Source organism: Chelonia mydas, chromosome 23 (genome assembly GCF_015237465.2).
Source record: "Chelonia mydas isolate rCheMyd1 chromosome 23, rCheMyd1.pri.v2, whole genome shotgun sequence".
NCBI classification, from domain to species: Eukaryota; Metazoa; Chordata; order Testudines; family Cheloniidae; genus Chelonia; species Chelonia mydas.
In genome coordinates, this window is record NC_051263.2 from 11,444,941 (window position 1) to 11,463,076 (window position 18,136).

The 18,136-nt window shown below is 57.7% G+C and overlaps 1 protein-coding gene across 1 annotated transcript in view; it reads left to right on the forward strand.

The window, feature by feature from the left end:
• LOC119564825 (butyrophilin subfamily 1 member A1-like) overlaps positions 1 to 18,136 on the forward strand; it is a 96,444-nt gene that overhangs the window by 48,748 nt on the left and 29,560 nt on the right. The window lies entirely within an intron of this gene.

The following is an 18,136-nucleotide window of genomic DNA, read 5'->3' on the forward strand; positions in this document are numbered from 1 at the left end:
GATTGGCTGCAGGTGTTCTAATCAGCCTGTCTTAATTGTCTCCAGAAGGTTCCTGATTGTTCTGGAACCTTCCCTGTTACGGTGACGGAATCGTTTCCTAGCTCGCTCCTTAACTATCTGCTTTCTATTCTTTCCTAAAGCCCCCTGGCCTGGATTTTTCTTACTTTTGGACCTTGCCTTAGTTTACCCCCGAACGGGCCGGATGCTTTTTGTGTTTTTTTTTTTGTTTGTTTTGGTTTGATTTTCTGCCGCTTTTTGCTTGTGTCTGAGTGCTGACAGGCTGCCATCTTGCAGCCAGCACCACTCGCCCCCCTCGCCTGCTTTCGGGCGCAGCTATTTGTTTTAGCTGAGACCCCCGGAGGAGGGGGGGAAGATTGCTGATTTTGCTATCCGGAGGGGAGAGTGGAAGCCCCCAGACCCAGCCGCTTTGCTGGCAGCTCGGACTATCTCTACAACATTCTTCGCATGCCGGAAGCCTTGGAACACAGCCAACATGGCCGGAGAAGAAGGATTTCAGAAGACAGGAGAAATAATTTACGAAGTTATCAATCACCGTGAAGGGGGCCGTACGACTGACTAATTTTTCGAATTCTACTCTCGTGGGGGGGAGTTTGACTGTGTTTAATCGCGCTTGTGGCGGCACAGGGGGTGTGGCAACGAGCTGCCCCCTGATCCATCGGTGCCCCCTCACCCCCCCCACCACTACTACAACTGTCACGGCCCCTGCTGCTTCGTCCCTGCTGGCAATCTGCCATCTGCCTTCGGATCCAGCTGTTTGCTTTGGACTTTGCCTTTCGGACCGGACATAACAGCTGACCAAACGAGACTCTTTGGACAAACGTGCGTGGGTTTATACCCCCCCCCCCTTCCGGACTGCTTATTCTATAGCCTGTCCCTATTACTGAATCCCCCCCCCGCTCCTTGTCCACCCCATTTGGTATTTTTCCCCTTTTCCCTCGCCTGTAGTCTAGTAGGGAGGAGTGGTTAAATCGCCTCCCCCTTTTCCCCCCCTTCTCCTTCCGGTTGTCTCCCCGTCTCTCCCTGCTCACGATGGCAGGGAATGGGAGGGGCGAGGCCCCTTTGGCAAATTTAGTTGTTTCTCCCCCACCCCCCCGCTGCCCAACCCCCAACCTCCCCCCCCCCCACCACGATTGTTAAAATACTTGCCACCGCCCCTGCTGAGGCACTGGCAGCAGGAAGTACCGGAGTGCTTACTGCTGCTGCTCTGCCCCCTGCCTCCTCAGGTTCTAAGCACCCCCTGCCAGCTGGCCGCAAAAACCAGGGCGGGCCGAAAGGAAAGGCCCCGCTAAAACATCTAGGCCCTCCATGGCAGGGGCTGCCCCCACAGCCGTAGCCTCGTCATCGACCGCGACGCCCCTCCCCGCGGTTCCCTCCACCAGCTCTGCGAGTGCCCCTCCCCCGGGCCCCAGGACATATGCCCGGGCGGTGGCAGGTTCCCCCTTGCCTGCCGCCTCGTCATCTCGCCCACCCACTGCCTCCGCTACCATCACCAGCAGCCGGGGCCCTTTTTCCGCCTTGACCAGGAGGCACGGTGTCCGTTGCCTCCTGGTGCCCACCTCACCCCACGTGGAGACATACGTGCAGGCGTTGGCGAAGGTGGTAGGACCCACGGCTATTGTGGCGGCCTCCAAGATGTATGGGAAGGTCGTTTTTTTCTTAGCTACGGAGACTGCCGCCCAAGAGGCGGTGGAGAGGGGCCTGGTGGTGGGGGGGGTGTTCGTCCCCCTAGAGCCGCAAGAAGACCTGGGCGTTCGCCTCGTCCTCACCTCCGTTCCTCCCTTTTTACCCAATGCTGCCCTGTTACCCGCTCTCTCCGCCCTGGGGAAATTTACCTCTGTCATCAGCCCTCTCCCGTTGGGCTGCAAGGACCCCACCCTCCGTCACGTCCTTTCTTTCCGCCGGCAAGTGCAGCTTCTACCGCCGGCGGGGGTGCGTGACGGGGAGGCGCTCGAGGGGTCCTTCCTAGTCCCCTACCAGGGAGCCCGCTATCGGGTCTTTTACTCCACCGGAGAGGCCCGGTGCTACCTCTGCCGCTCGGCCGGGCATGTCCGCAGAGACTGCCCTTTGGCCCGGAGGGGAGGGGCACCCGAACCCCCCGAGACCCGGCAGGATATCGGCCCCGTTGTTGCTGACACCCCTGGCTGCCCAGCACCTGAAACCAACCCTCCTCCTACTCAATCCATCGCTGCTCCCGCCCGGGCCCCGGAGACTTCTTCCCTACTACGCCCGGGCGAGCAAGGGAGTCCCACCCTTGCCATTTCCATTTCAGCAGAACCTATGGAGGAGGGTGCGACAAAGATATTATCAGGCATGGGAGAGGGCCCACCCCAAGGAGAACCCCCCACTCCTTATGCTGCCTCACCGTTGCCCCCCCGAACCCCTGAATTATCGCCTCCGCCCCCTGACACGACCCCTGCTAACCAGCCCCCAGACGACGCTATGGAGGGCTGGAACCTAGTCCAGGGGAAACGGAGCAAGCGGAAGGCTCGAGCTCCGCTGCATCCATCCGACGCGGAAGCCCCCCAGAAGACCAGGAAGGGAGGCACTGACATCGAGCCCTCCGCTGCGACCACGAGTGAGATCCATCCGCTGGTGTCGGGAGGGGAAGACAGACTGGCTTTGGAGGGCAGGACCCCCCCTCCACGGGAGACCCTCCCCTCCGAGGCCCCTGAGGATGCCCCTTCTGCCCGGATACCATCCGAACCCCCCGCGAATCCCGAGGCGACTGCTGAAGCGGGCCCTAGAGGAGAGGCCCCCGGGGTAGCAGGCGTTGGCCTCTCCTCCGTGTACGCGGAGATTGAGGCCCTAGATTTGACCCCAGTCACCCAGGGAGAGGATGATCTACTCCCAGCTGGCCTCGGGATGGGCAATTTCACCCCAGCCCCTTTTTCCCCATGCTCCCTCCCCTTGCTTGCCTTCCCGGCGAGCACCATGCAGAAGGTGGTCCACCACCTGATGCCACGGCCGCCAAGACCACCGCGGAGTCAATGCCTAGCATTACTGGGAGCCCCCTCCCTTACCCCTTAACCCTCGACTCTGCTCAGGAGGCACCTTCCTTTAGCTGCTTGCCTCCTGAATCTCAGAGCCTTACCTCTGCCCCTGCCCCCTCCCCTGCCCCCACCCAGTTTACCCCCTCCTGCAATGCTCCTGCCGCCCCTGGGGTTGCAGATTCCCCCCAGGGAGCAGTTTCTGCACTTTTTAGTTGCGACCCATTAGGAGCTGCAATTTTTCCCCCGCCATCCCCTTCCACCCCAAGGCATGAAATGGATTTAACAACCCCAGCCTGTCAGACGCCCCGTCGGTGGTCCGCACCCTGCCTACCCGCCTTAGCGGACCTCGAGGCTGTATTAAGAATCCCACCGGGGAGTACCCCGGGAACCGTAACCCCATCCCCCCATGAGCAGCGGCATGCACTACGGAAGTTCTTAGAACACACCCGTGGTGCCCGCAATAAAGTACAGCTAGCTCTTCAGCTCTGGGGGGACTTTGAACAAGTTTTTCAGGCCACAAGGGCCCTTATAAAGGAGGGCAGAGGACACGGCAGGCGCGGTGCTACGGCCTACGAGCGGGCCCGCAACTTCCAAAGCGATCTACTCATCTATGAGATGGGTCACGGGTTGTTGCGCAACCCGCCGAGGGCCACGAACACCCCCGCCACTGAGAAACCCCCACCCCCCCAGCCCTCCGCATGATGCCTTTTATCATTGCAACCTTGAATACCAGGGGCTGTAGGATGGCTCTCCGCAGGTCCCAGGTGCTCTCTTACCTTCGGGAAGGGGGGTACTCTGTAGTTTTCCTGCAGGAGACCCATATGGACCCGACCTTTGAGGACAGGTGGCGGCTGGAGTGGGGGGACGGGGTCTACTTTAGCCACTTCGCGACTTGGCAAGCTGGAGTGGTGACCCTGTTCTCCCCCACCCTACAGCCCAAGGTGCTAGGGGTCACTGAGGTCGTGCCGGGCCACCTGTTGCACCTTCGAGTCCGTATGGAGGGGCTCGTGGTCAACCTTGTTAATATCTATGCCCCGCAAATGAGCCCAAAGCGGCCACAATTTTACCAGCGGGTGTCCGACTTCCTCGGCACCCTAGATTCGCACGAGTGCCTGGTCCTGGGAGGGGACTTCAACACCACCCTCGAGGAACAGGACCGCTCAGGGGCCGAGCCGAGCCCAACTGCTGCGAACATCCTCCGGGGAATAGTTGAGTATCACTCCCTAGTGGATGTCTGGCGTGACCATCACCCAGATGACACCTCCACGTTTACTTTTGTCCGGGTGGAGGCCCATCGGTCACACCACTCTCGTTTGGACCGTATTTATTTATCCCGTTTCCATCTTTCACAGGCTCACTCCTCCACCATTCGGCCGGCCCCTTTTTCCGACCATCATTTAGTTACTATAACGGTCTCCCTCCATGCAGAGAGACCGGGGCCGGCCTATTGGCACTTTAATAATAGCCTGTTGGAGGACGAGAGCTTTGTGACGTCCTTTCGGGAGTTTTGGCTGGCCTGGCGAGAGCAGTGGCGTGCCTTTCCCTCGGTACGGCGCTGGTGGGATCTAGGGAAGGTACGTGCTAAGCTCTTCTGCCGCGACTACACTCGGGGCACCAGCCGGCGGAGAAATGCGGCGATAGAGCAGTTGGAACGGGAGGTCTTGGAGCTGGAGAGGCGCCTGGCCGCCGACCCCAAGGATCCGTCCCTCTGTGGAGCGTGCCGGGAGAAGCGGGAGGAGCTTCGGGCCCTCGAGGACCACCGGGCCCGAGGTGCCTTCGTCCGGTCCCGCATCCGCCTCCTTCGGGAGATGGACCGCGTCTCCCGCTTCTTCTATGCCCTGGAGAAAACGAGGGGGGCCAAGAAACACGTCACCTGCCTTCTAGCGGAAGACGGCACCCCCCTCACGGATCCGGAGGAGATGTGTGGGAGGGCCCGCGACTTCTACACAAGCCTTTTCTCCCCGGATCCGACCGATCCTGACGCTTGCGAGGTGCTCTGGGAGGAACTCCCCACGGTCAGCGTAGGCGACCGAGACCGGCTGGAGCTGCCTCTCACCCTGGCCGAGTTCTCGGAAGCCCTCCGCCGCATGCCCACCAATAAATCTCCGGGCATGGACGGGCTGACCGTGGAGTTTTACCGCGCGTTCTGGGACATCCTCGGCCCAGACCTAGTCACTGTCTGGGCTGAGTCTTTGCAGGGCGGGGTCCTCCCTCTGTCGTGCAGGCGAGCGGTGCTCGCCTTGCTGCCAAAGAAGGGGGACCTCCGCGACTTACGAAACTGCCGTCCCCTCTCACTCCTTAGCACGGATTACAAAATCGTAGCGAAAGCAATTTCGCTGCGGCTAGGGTCCGTGATGGCGGACGTGATCCACCCAGACCAGACCTATACTGTCCCAGGTCGCTGCATTTTTGACAACCTATTTCTAGTCCGAGACCTTTTGGAACTCGGGCGGAGAGACGGTCTGTCGTTCGCCCTCCTGTCTCTTGATCAGGAGAAGGCGTTTGATAGAGTAGACCACGGGTACCTCCTGAGCACTCTGCAGGCGTTTGGATTCGGACATCGGTTTGTGAGTTTTCTCCGGGTGCTGTATGCCTCCGCGGAGTGTTTGGTTAGGCTCAACTGGACCCTGACCGAACCGGTCAGCTTCGGGCGAGGAGTGCGACAGGGGTGCCCCCTCTCAGGCCAGCTGTACGCTCTTGCGATCGAGCCTTTCCTCTGTCTCCTCCGCAGGAGGTTGACGGGGTTGGTGCTGCGGGAGCCGGAGCTGCGGCTGGTCCTGTCGGCGTACGCCGATGACGTGCTTCTCGTGGTCCAGGACCCGGGCGACCTGGCGCGAGTGGAGGCATGCCAGGCCATCTATTCGGCAGCCTCCTCCGCCCGAGTCAACTGGGTCAAGAGCTCTGGCTTGGCGGTAGGGGACTGGCGGCAGGCAAGCTCCCTCCCACCCGCGCTTCAGACCATCCGGTGGAGCGAGGGTCCTCTGCTCTATCTCGGCGTTTACCTTTCCGCCACGCACCCTTCCCCGCCGGAGAACTGGCAAAATTTAGAGGGCGGGGTGATAGAGCGGATCCGGAAATGGACGAGGCTACTCCGATGTCTCTCCCTCCGAGGGAGAGCACTGGTGCTTAACCAACTAGTCCTGTCCACGCTCTGGTACCGGCTCAACACCCTGGCCCCGGCCCCGGGTTTCCTGTCCCACCTCCGGAGATTGATTCTAGAGTTCTTTTGGTCGGGAATGCACTGGGCCCCTGTCGGAGTTCTTCATTTACCCCTGAAGGAAGGAGGGCAGGGCCTGAAATGTCTGTACACTCAGGTCCGCGTTTTCCGCCTCCAGGCCCTGCAGAGGCTCCTTTACAGTGCAGGTAGTTCAACGTGGAGCATATTGGCGCACGCCTTCCTGCGCCGCTTCCACGGGCTCCGATACGACCGGCAGCTCTTTTATCTTTGTCCGAGAGGTTTTCCGCGAGACCTCTCCGAGCTGCCGGTCTTCTACCAGGACCTCCTCCGGACCTGGAAACTGTTTCTCACGACCAGGTCCGTGGCGGCCACCGTGGGAGCAGATCTCCTCACAGAGCCCCTGCTACACAACCCCCAACTCTGTGTGCAGGTGGCGGAGTCCCGCTCGGTGCGCCAGAGGCTGGTCCTGGCAGAAGTCACGAGGGTCGGAGACCTCCTGGACTACGACCGGAGAGACTGGCTGGATCCCCTGACGCTCGCTCGGCGCATGGGGCTCTCCAGCCCCCGTACTCCCCGGCGCGTGCTTCAGGAGGTAAGGGCTGCCTTGACCCCCGCTGCTCGGGCTTATGTTAACCGCGCCTTGTGCGAGGGCGCACCCTGCCCATCCTCTACCCCAGGCCCACCGGACCTTTCCATTGGGCCCCTACCCTGCCGATCCCGACAAACCCCTCACCCTTTCACAGCGAGCCGGCTGCATGAACTGCAGCCGGTCAGTTTTCAACTTGCATCACGGAAATATTTGTATACACTCACGCTTCACACCCTTCACGCCCACACCCTGGTGTCCCGCCCCGACACAAAGTGGCGGGACCTCCTGCTACCTTTGGAGGGTGAGCAACCTCGGTGGGCCAGCCTGTACTCCACCCTGGTCCCAAGGCCCGTCGGGGACATCAGTTGGCGGCTCCTTCACGGAGCTGTGAGCACGGGCGTGTTTTTGACACGGTTTACTTCCATCCCGGATACTTGTCCTTTTTGTAATGTGAGGGAAACCCTGGCGCATGTCTATTTAGAGTGTGCCAGATTGCAGCCCCTTTTTCGGCTCCTCACAAATCTTCTATTGCGCTTCTGGCTTCATTTTTCTCCCCACCTCTTTATCTATACACTCCCCATCCGTGGCCCCACAAAGTCGCGGGATCTCCTGGTTAACCTCCTCCTAGCCTTGGCTAAAACAGCCATTTACAAAACCAGAGAGAAGAGGTTGGCCCATGAAACGTCCTGCGATTGTAGGGCCTTTTTCCGATCCTCAGTACATTCACGTATCCGAGCGGAGTTTCTCTGGGCGGCGTCCACTGACTCCCTTGACACCTTCGAAGAGCGGTGGGCGCTGTCCGGGGCTCTCTGCTCGGTGACCCCGTCCGGTTCCCTCCGTCTGACCTTTTGATTGAGGGGAAGAGCGAGAGACACCAGCCCCAGCCATTGCCGCTGTGGACACCATTGTCACTGTCATCTAGGAGGGGTCCTATAATACGTGGGTGTCCCCCCCCACCCCCAAACCACCCACCCCGCAGCCGTGCCCATCTTGCCGGGCACTCTCAGGGGGGGGATAATCGGTGATACCGGGCGCGGCACTGGGTAACTCGAGGGGGTGGAAGACCACGTGTGTCGAGGAAGCCCCCCCGCTCTGGGCCCAGGCTAGCCTGAACACTTCTCCCTCCTGAAAGCTGCTGTGTTATACCTTCTGTTTGCGTTGTTTTGTTGCATACTTTGATTTGGTTCTTTGGTAATTCTTGTAATTGTCACAATAATTTTTTTTTTTTCTGTTTCAAAAAAAAAAAAAAAAAAACCTTCCCTGTTGGAGGACGGACCGTCCCTAGCTTGCTCCTTAACTATCTGCTTTCTATTCTTTCCTAAAGCCCCCTGGCCTGGATTTTTCTTACTTTTGGACCCTGCCTTAGTTTACCCCCGAACGGGCCGGATGCTTTTTGTGTTTTTTTTTTTGGTTTGGTTTGGTTTTCTGCCACTTTTTGCTTTTGTCTGAGTGCTGACAGGCTGCCATCTTGCAGCCAGCACCATTCGCCCCCCTCGCCTGCTATCAGGCGCAGCTATTTGTTTTAGCTGAGACCCCCGGAGGAGGGGGGGAAGATTGCTGATTTTGCTATCCGGAGGGGAGAGTGGAAGCCCCCAGACCCAGCCGCTTTGCTGGCAGCTCGGACTATCTCTACAACATTCTTCGCATGCCGGAAGCCTTGGAACACAGCCAACATGGCCGGAGAAGAAGGATTTCGGAAGACAGGAGAAATAATTTACGAAGCTATCAATCACCGTGAAGGGGGCCGTACGACTAATTTTTCGAATTCTACTCTCGTGGGGGGGAGTTTGACTGTGTTTTAATCGCGTTTGTGGCGGCACAGGGGGTGTGGCAACAAGCTGCCCCCTGATCCATCGGTGCCCCCCTCACCCCCCCCCCCCCACTACTACAACTGTCACGGCCCCCGCTGCTTCGTCCCTGCTGGCAATCTGCCATCTGCTTTCGGATCCAGCTGTTTGCTTTGGACTTTGCCTTTCGGACCGGACATAACAGCTCACCGTACGAGACTCTTTGGACAAACGTGCGTGGGTTTATACCCCCCCCCTTCCGGACTGCTTATTCTATAGCCTGTCCCTATTACTGAATTCCCCCCCCCCCCTCCTTGTCCACCCCATTTGGTATTTTTCCCCTTTTCCCCTGCCTGTAGTCTAGTAGGGAGGAGTGGTTAATTCCCCTCCCCCCCTCCCCCCTTCTCCTTCCGGTGTCTCCCCGTCTCTCCCTGCTCACGATGGCAGGGAATGGGAGGGGCGAGGCCCCTTTAGCAAATTTAGTTGTTTCTCCCCCCCCCCGCCCAACCCCCAACCTCCCCCCCACCACCACGATTGTCAAAATACTTGCCACCGCCCCCGCTGGGGCACCGGCAGCAGGAGGTACCAGAGTGCTTACTGCTGCTGCTACGCCCCCTGCCCCCTCAGGTTCTAAGCACCCCCTGCCAGCTGGCCGCAAAAACCAGGGCGGGCCGAAAGGAAAGGGCCCCGCTAAAACATCTGGGCCCTCCATGGCAGGGGCTGCCCCCACAGCCGTAGCCTCGTCATCGACCGCGACGCTCCTCCCCGCGGTTCCCTCCACCAGCTCTGCGAGTGCCCCTCCCCCAGGCCCCAGGACGTATGCCTGGGCGGTGGCAGGTTCCCCCTTGCCTGGCGCCTCGTCATCTCGCCCACCCACTGCCTCCGCTACCATCACCAGCAGCCGGGGCCCTTTTTCCGCCTTGACCAGGAGGCACGGTGTCCGTTGCCTCCTGGTGCCCACCTCACCCCACGTGGAGACATACGTGCAGGCGTTGGCGAAGGTGGTAGGACCCACGGCTATTGTGGCGGCCTCCAAGATGTATGGGAAGGTCGTTTTTTTCTTAGCTACGGAGACTGCCGCCCAAGAGGCGGTGGAGAGGGGCCTGGTGTTGGTGGGGGTGTTCGTCCCCCTAGAGCCGCAAGAAGACCTGGGCGTTCGCCTCGTCCTCACCTCCGTTCCTCCCTTTTTACCCAATGCTGCCCTGTTACCCGCTCTCTCCGCCCTAGGAAAACTTACCTCTGTCATCAGCTTTCTCCCGTTGGGCTGCAAGGACCCCACCCTCCGTCACGTCCTTTCTTTCCGCCGGCAAGTGCAGCTTCTACTGCCGGCAGAGGTGCGTGACGGGGAGGCGCTCTAGGGGTCCTTCCTAGTCCCCTACCAGGGAGCCCGCTATCGGGTCTTCTACTCCACCGGAGAGGCCCGGTGCTACCTCTGCCGCTCGGCCAGGCATGTCCGCAGAGACTGCCCTTTGGCCCGGAGGGGAGGGGCACCTGAGCCCCCCGAGACCTGGCAGGATATCGGCCCCGTTGTTGCCGACGCCCCTGGCTGCCCAGCACCTGAAACCAACCCTCCTCCTACTCAATCCATCACTGCTCCCGCCCAGGCCCAGGAGACTTCTTCCCTCCTACGCCTGGGCGAGCGAGGGAGTCCCACCCTTGCCATTTCCACTTCAGCAGAGCCTATGGAGGAGGGTGCGACAAAGATATTATCAGGCATGGGAGAGGGCCCACCCCAAGGAGAACCCCTTCCCCTTCCTCATGCTGCCTCACCGCTGCCCCCCCGAACCCCTGAACCATCGCCTCCCCCCCCCGACATGACCCCTGCTAACCAGCCCCCAGACGACGCTATGGAGGGCTGGAACCTAGTCCAGGGGAAACGGAGCAAGCGGAAGGCTCGAGCTCCGCTGCATCCATCCGACGCGGAAGCCCCCCGGAAGACCAGGAAGGGAGGCACTGGCATCGAGCCCTCCGCTGCGACCGCGAGTGAGATCCATCCGCTGGTGTCGGGAGGGGAAGACAGACTGGCTTTGGAGGGCAGCACTCCCCGTCCACGGGAGACCCTCCCCTCCGAGACCCCTGAAGACGCCCCTTCTGCCCGGATACCATCCGAACCCCCCGCGAACCCCGAGGCGACTGCTGAAGCGGGCCCTAGAGGAGAGGCCCCCGGGGTAGCAGGCGTTGGCCTCTCCTCCGTGTACGCGGAGATTGAGGCCCTAGATTTGACCCTGGTCACCCAGGGAGAGGATGATCTACTCCCAGCTGGCCTCGGGATGGGCAATTTCACCCCAGACCCTTTTTCCCCATGCTCCCTCCCCCTGCTTGCCTTCCCGGGTGAGCACCATGCAGAAGGTGGTCCACCACCTGATGCCACGGCCGCCAAGACCACCGCGGAGTCAATGCCTAGCATTACTGGGAACCCCCTCCCTTACCCCTTAACCCTCGACTCTGCTCAGGAGGCACCTTCCTTTAGCTGCTTGCCTCCTGAATCTCAGAGCCTTACCTCTGCCCCTGCCCCCTCCTCTGCCCCCACCCAGTTTACCCCCTCCTGCAATGCTCCTGCCGCCCCTGGGGTTGCAGATTCCCCCCAGGGAGCAGTTTCTGCACTTTTTACTTGCGACCCATTAGGAGTTGCAATTTTCCCCCCGCCATCCCCTTCCACCCCAAGGCATGAAATGGATTTAACAACCCCAGCCTGTCAGACGCCCCGTCGGTGGTCCGCACCCTGCCTACCCGCCTTAGCGGACCTCGAGGCTGTATTAAGAATCCCACCGGGGAGTACCCCGGGAACCGTAACCCCATCCCCCCATGAGCTGCGGCATGCACTACGGAAGTTCTTAGAACACACCCGTGGTGCCCGCAATAAAGTACAGCTAGCTCTTCAGCTCTGGGGGGACTTTGAACAAGTTTTTCAGGCCACAAGGGCCCTTATAAAGGAGGGCAGAGGGCACGGCAGGCGCGGTGCTACGGCCTACGAGCGGGCCCGCAACTTCCAAAGCGATCTACTCATCTATGAGATGGGTCACGGGTTGCTGCGCAACCCGCCGAGGGCCACGAACACCCCCGCCACTGAGAAACCCCCACCCCCCCAGCCCTCCGCATGATGCCTTTTACTATTGCAACCTTGAATACCAGGGGCTGTAGGATGGCTCTCCGCAGGTCCCAGGTGCTCTCTTACCTTCGGGAAGGGGGGTACTCTGTAGTTTTCCTGCAGGAGACCCATATGGACCCGACCTTTGAGGACAGGTGGCGGCTGGAGTGGGGGGACGGGGTCTACTTTAGCCACTTCGCGACTTGGCAAGCTGGAGTGGTGACCCTGTTCTCCCCCACCCTACAGCCCGAGGTGCTAGGGGTCACTGAGGTCGTGCCGGGCCACCTGTTGCACCTTCGAGTCCGTATGGAGGGGCTCGTGGTCAACCTTGTTAATATCTATGCCCCACAAATGAGCCCAAAGCGGCCACAATTTTACCAGCGGGTGTCCGACTTTCTCGGCATCCTAGATTCGCACGAGTGCCTGGTCCTGGGAGGGGACTTCAACACCACCCTCGAGGAACAGGACCGCTCAGGGGCCGAGCCGAGCCCAACTGCTGCGAACATCCTCCGGGGAATAGTTGAGTATCACTCCCTAGTGGATGTCTGGCGTGACCATCACCCAGATGACACCTCCACGTTTACTTTTGTCCGGGTGGAGGCCCATCGGTCACACCATTCTCGTTTGGACCGTATTTATTTATCCCGTTTTCATCTTTCACAGGCTCACTCCTCCACCATTCGGCCGGCCCCTTTTTCCGACCATCATTTAGTTACTATAACAGTCTCCCTCCGTGCAGAGAGACCGGGGCCGGCCTATTGGCACTTTAATAATAGCCTGTTGGAGGACGAGAGCTTTGTGACGTCCTTCCGGGAGTTTTGGCTGGCCTGGCGAGAGCAGTGGCGTGCCTTTCCCTCGGTGCGGCGCTGGTGGGATCTAGGGAAGGTACGCGCCAAGCTCTTCTGCCGCGACTACACTCGGGGCACCAGCCGGCGGAGAAATGCGGCGATAGAGCAGTTGGAACGGGAGGTCTTGGAGCTGGAGAGGCGCCTGGCCGCCGACCCCAAGGATCCGTCCCTCTGCGGAGCGTGCTGGGAGAAGCGGGAGGAGCTTCGGGCCCTCGAGGACCACCGGGCCCGAGGTGCCTTCGTCCGGTCCCGCATCCGCCTCCTTCGGGAGATGGACCGCGTCTCCCGCTTCTTCTATGCCCTGGAGAAAACGAGGGGGGCCAAGAAACACGTCACCTGCCTTCTAGCGGAAGACGGCACCCCCCTCACAGATCCGGAGGAGATGTGTGGGAGGGCCCGCGACTTCTACACAAGCCTTTTCTCCCCGGATCCGACCGATCCTGACGCTTGCGAGGTGCTCTGGGAGGAACTCCCCACGGTCAGCGTAGGCGACCGAGACCGGCTGGAGCTGCCTCTCACCCTGGCCGAGTTCTCGGAAGCCCTCCGCCGCATGCCCACCAATAAATCTCCGGGCATGGACGGGCTGACCGTGGAGTTTTACCGCGCGTTCTGGGACATCCTCGGCCCAGACCTAGTCACTGTCTGGGCTGAGTCTTTGCAGGGCGGGGTCCTCCCTCTGTCGTGCAGGCGAGCGGTGCTCGCCTTGCTGCCGAAGAAGGGGGACCTCCGCGATTTACGAAACTGGCGTCCCGTCTCACTCCTTAGCACGGATTACAAAATCGTAGCGAAAGCAATTTCGCTGCGGCTAGGGTCCGTGATGGCGGACGTGATCCACCCAGACCAGACCTATACTGTCCCAGGTCGCTGCATTTTTGACAACCTATTTCTAGTCCGAGACCTTTTGGAACTCGGGCGGAGAGACGGTCTGTCGTTCGCCCTCCTGTCTCTTGATCAGGAGAAGGCGTTTGATAGAGTAGACCATGGGTACCTCCTGAGCACTCTGCAGGCGTTTGGATTCGGACCTCAGTTTGTGAGTTTTCTCCAGGTGCTGTATGCCTCCGCGGAGTGTTTGGTTAGGCTCAACTGGACCCTGACCGAACCGGTCAGCTTCGGGCGAGGAGTGCGACAGGGGTGCCCCCTCTCAGGCCAGCTGTACGCTCTTGCGATCGAGCCTTTCCTCTGTCTCCTCCGCAGGAGGTTGACGGGGTTGGTGCTGCGGGAGCCGGAGCTGCGGCTGGTCCTGTCGGCGTACGCCGATGACGTGCTTCTCGTGGTCCAGGACGCGGGCGACCTGGCGCGAGTGGAGGTATGCCAGGCCATCTATTCGGCAGCCTCCTCCGCCCGAGTCAACTGGGTCAAGAGCCCTGGCTTGGCGGTAGGGGACTGGCGGCAGGCAAGCTCCCTCCCACCCGCGCTTCAGACCATCCGGTGGAGCGAGGGTCCTCTGCTCTATCTCGGCGTTTACCTTTCCGCCACGCACCCTTCCCCGCCGGAGAACTGGCAAAATTTAGAGGGCGGGGTGATAGAGCGGATCCGGAAATGGACGAGGCTACTCCGATGTCTCTCCCTCCGAGGGAGAGCACTGGTGCTTAACCAACTAGTCCTGTCCACGCTCTGGTACCGGCTCAACACCCTGGCCCCGGCCCCGGGATTCCTGTCCCACCTCCGGAGATTGATTTTAGAGTTCTTTTGGTCGGGAATGCACTGGGCCCCTGTCGGAGTTCTTCATTTACCCCTGAAGGAAGGAGGGCAGGGCCTGAAATGTCTGTACACTCAGGTCCGCGTTTTCCGCCTCCAGGCCCTGCAGAGGCTCCTTTACAGTGCAGGTAGTTCGACGTGGAGCATATTGGCGCACGCCTTCCTGCGCCGCTTCCACGGGCTCTGATACGACCGGCAGCTCTTTTATCTTTGTTCGAGAGGTTTTCCGCGAGACCTCTCCGAGCTGCCGGTCTTCTACCAGGACCTCCTCCGGACCTGGAAACTGTTTCTCACGACCAGGTCCGTGGCGGCCACCGTGGGAGCAGATCTCCTCACGGAGCCCCTGCTACACAACCCCCAACTCTGTGTGCAGGTGGCGGAGTCCCGCTCGGTGCTCCAGAGGCTGGTCCTGGCGGAAGTCACGAGGGTCGGAGACCTCCTGGACTACGACCGGAGAGACTGGCTGGATCCCCTGACGCTCGCTCGGCGCATGGGGCTCTCCAGCCCCCGTACTCCCCGGCGCGTACTTCAGGAGGTGAGGGCTGCCTTGACCCCCGCTGCTCGGGCTTATGTTAACCGCGCCTTGTGCGAGGGCGCACCCCGCCCATCCTTTACCCCAGGCCCACCGGACCTTTCCATTGGGCCCCTACCCTGCCGATCCCGACAAACCCCTCACCCTTTCACAGCGAGCCGGCTGCATGAACTGCAGCCGGTCAGTTTTCAACTTGCATCACGGAAATATTTGTATACACTCACGCTTCACACCCTCCACGCCCACACCCTGGTGCCCCGTCCCGACACAAAGTGGCGGGACCTCCTGCTACCTTTGGAGGGTGAGCAACCTCGGTGGGCCAGCCTGTACTCCACCCTGGTCCCGAGGCCCATCGGGGACATCAGTTGGCGGCTCCTTCACGGAGCTGTGAGCACGGGCGTGTTTTTGACACGGTTTACTTCCATCCCGGATACTTGTCCTTTTTGTAATGTGAGGGAAACCCTGGCGCATGTCTATTTAGAGTGTGCTAGATTGCAGCCCCTTTTTCGGCTCCTCACAAATCTTCTATTGCGCTTCTGGCTTCATTTTTCTCCCCACCTCTTTATCTATACACTCCCCATCCGTGGCCCCACAAAGTCACGGGATCTCCTGGTTAACCTCCTCCTAGCCTTGGCTAAAACAGCCATTTACAAAACCAGAGAGAAGAGGTTGGCCCATGAAACGTCCTGCGATTGTAGGGCCTTTTTCCGATCCTCAGTACATTCACGTATCCGAGCGGAGTTTCTCTGGGCGGCGTCCACTGACTCCCTTGACACCTTCGAAGAGCGGTGGGCGCTGTCCGGGGCTCTCTGCTCGGTGACCCCGTCTGGTTCCCTCCGTCTGACCTTTGATTGAGGGGAAGAGCGAGAGACACCAGCCCCAGCCATTGCCGCTGTGGACACCATCGTCACTGTCATCTAGGAAGGGTCCTATAATACGTGGGTGCCCCCCCCACCCCCAAACCACCCACCCCGCAGCCGTGCCCATCTTGCCGGGCACTCTCGGGGGGGGATAATCGGTGATACCGGGCGCGGCACTGGGTAACTCGAGGGGGTGGAAGACCACGAGTGTCGAGGAAGCCCCCCCGCTCTGGGCCCAGGCTAGCCTGAACACTTCTCCCTCCTGAAAGCTGCTGTGTTATACCTTCTGTTTGCGTTGTTTTGTTGCATACTTTGATTTGGTTCTTTGGTGATTCTTGTAATTGTCACAATAATTTTTTTTTTCTGTTTCAAAAAAAAAAAAAAAAAAAAAAACCTTCCCTGTTACCTTACCCAGGGAAAAGGGACCTACTTAACCTGGGGCTAATATATCTGCCTTCTATTACTCTCCTGTAGCCATCTGGCCTGATCCTGTCACAATAGGCTCTCTAAAACTATTTGACATTTTTGTGGGACATTTTGTGATCAAAGCGCTGTACAGACATTAACTAATTAATTTTCTCAGTTCTCCTGTGATTTAGGCAGGCAAGTATTATCGTCCCAATTAATCAAAGAAAGATACAAACAAAGCTAATTAAAGCATTTGCAATGCCCCACCATAGTGGGAACAGCCATGTGCATTCATTTCTTTAAATGTACACCTGTATAACAGAGACTAAAAACAAAGTTTTACCCAGAGGTTTATTTTCTTTACTTATGTGACTAAGCTGTTGTACTACTACTAGGACTACTCAAACAATAGAAACTGCACCCTGACATTGGATCTTGCTGCAACTAAGTAACCTCAGGATTGGAAAATTGAAAATTCCCTATGCACAAACTCAGAATATGGTGAATCAGACCTTTCTGCTACCACGTAGCCTGTGCAGGAACAACAGGCCCATAATGTTGAACTGCTGCTTCTCCCGCATGAGGAGACAAGCAGCAGAGATCCTGTACAGGGGACTCCACAACCCTGCCTTTTGTAGAGCACTTTTGTGTTGCAGTTCTCTCCACAAGAATGAGGAATGGACAGTTTGGATTGGGAGCTGGTCAGTCTGTCTACAAACTGCATAGATACTATGGCTAAACTGAGTTCATGTGAGGTATGCAACATACCACTACCACAGCCCAGAACTCACTGCCAAAAAATACAATTGAGGAAAAAAGCTTAGTTGGTTTCTAGGAAAGGATTATATCCTTACCTGAATAAAAATATTTCTCAAACAGTGATTCCTGGAGCAGTTGCTGTTGGACTGACCACATGGTGTTGAGCCTCCTCTTTGTTTCCAGATGCTAAATTCCATTGAAGACAGCTAAAATATATATTAAATTACATCCCTAAAATTGGTTTTCCATGTAAGCAATTACTGTTATTGTCGCATTGATGTTATTTGATTGCTATTCGATGGAGAGGTGTCCATGGGAGAATATCTGCACTATGAAAAAGTTTTCGAACCACTGATCAATAAGTATGTCCTCTGTTACATTAGATAAGATAAAAGTATACACAGATTATAAACCTTTTTGCTTCAGGGTAAAAGCCAACTGCTAAATGATAAAATTGCAAAGAAAATGTTGTTATGGACATGTTTATTCCATAGCTGCTTCCTACAGGGTTTCTTTCTTAAACCTTAATCATCTGGTGCAGATCACAGAATGGACCTCCTGCTCTGATCCAGTCTGTCAATCCCTGTCTTCCTATCAAATGCTGATGATAGAGTTTTAAGAATGCAACCAGGATACTTAATCCATGGCTAGATGAAGGTCATAAAATAGAGGTAAAAGCACTATCTCTCTGCTATTCCACTATCTGAAGTTATACAAGTTGAGTGAACCCGTGGTATCAAGATATTATTGAAATATCTCACACACCATTTCTTCTCAACCTTCTGTTGAAGTACTAGGTTACAGACTCTGTGATAAATGGCAAGTTTATTTAGTTTCAAGAAATAGTTCTGAAGGAGTGGCCTCACAACCATCTGTTTGAGGGTCTAACTCACAGATAGTTGGCCACGGTTCCCTTCAGTGTATCTCAGTTAATGACACTGGACAGACAACTGTAAGGTTTAAAACATGAAGCTGGATCTGAATTTCTTTGTTGTCCCCTTTCTCTATAATTGCCCACACTAAAACCTCAGATCTTGACCTCCTCCTTCCTACCCCTACCTGAATTTCTGGGGCTTTGAAATTAGGATCTATATTATGTGACTGGGACCCACTGCGATATGGAATATATCTATAAAGAAAGACATCAGTGGTAAGCCTGGAGCAAACTGTTAGTTGTTATCACCATCTTTTCCAAACTTAATTCAGGCTGGCTGTCATCAGAGCCAGAGTTGTATATGGAAGACACAAGACACATCCCTAATTAATGTATCCCACCTAGGGAGAGGATTGCATAAAATGATTTATCTCCATTTTGTGTTGACTTCTGCAAACTCAGCTTCCTATTGAGAGAGAAAAGGAAAAGTGAGAAAAAGAATAG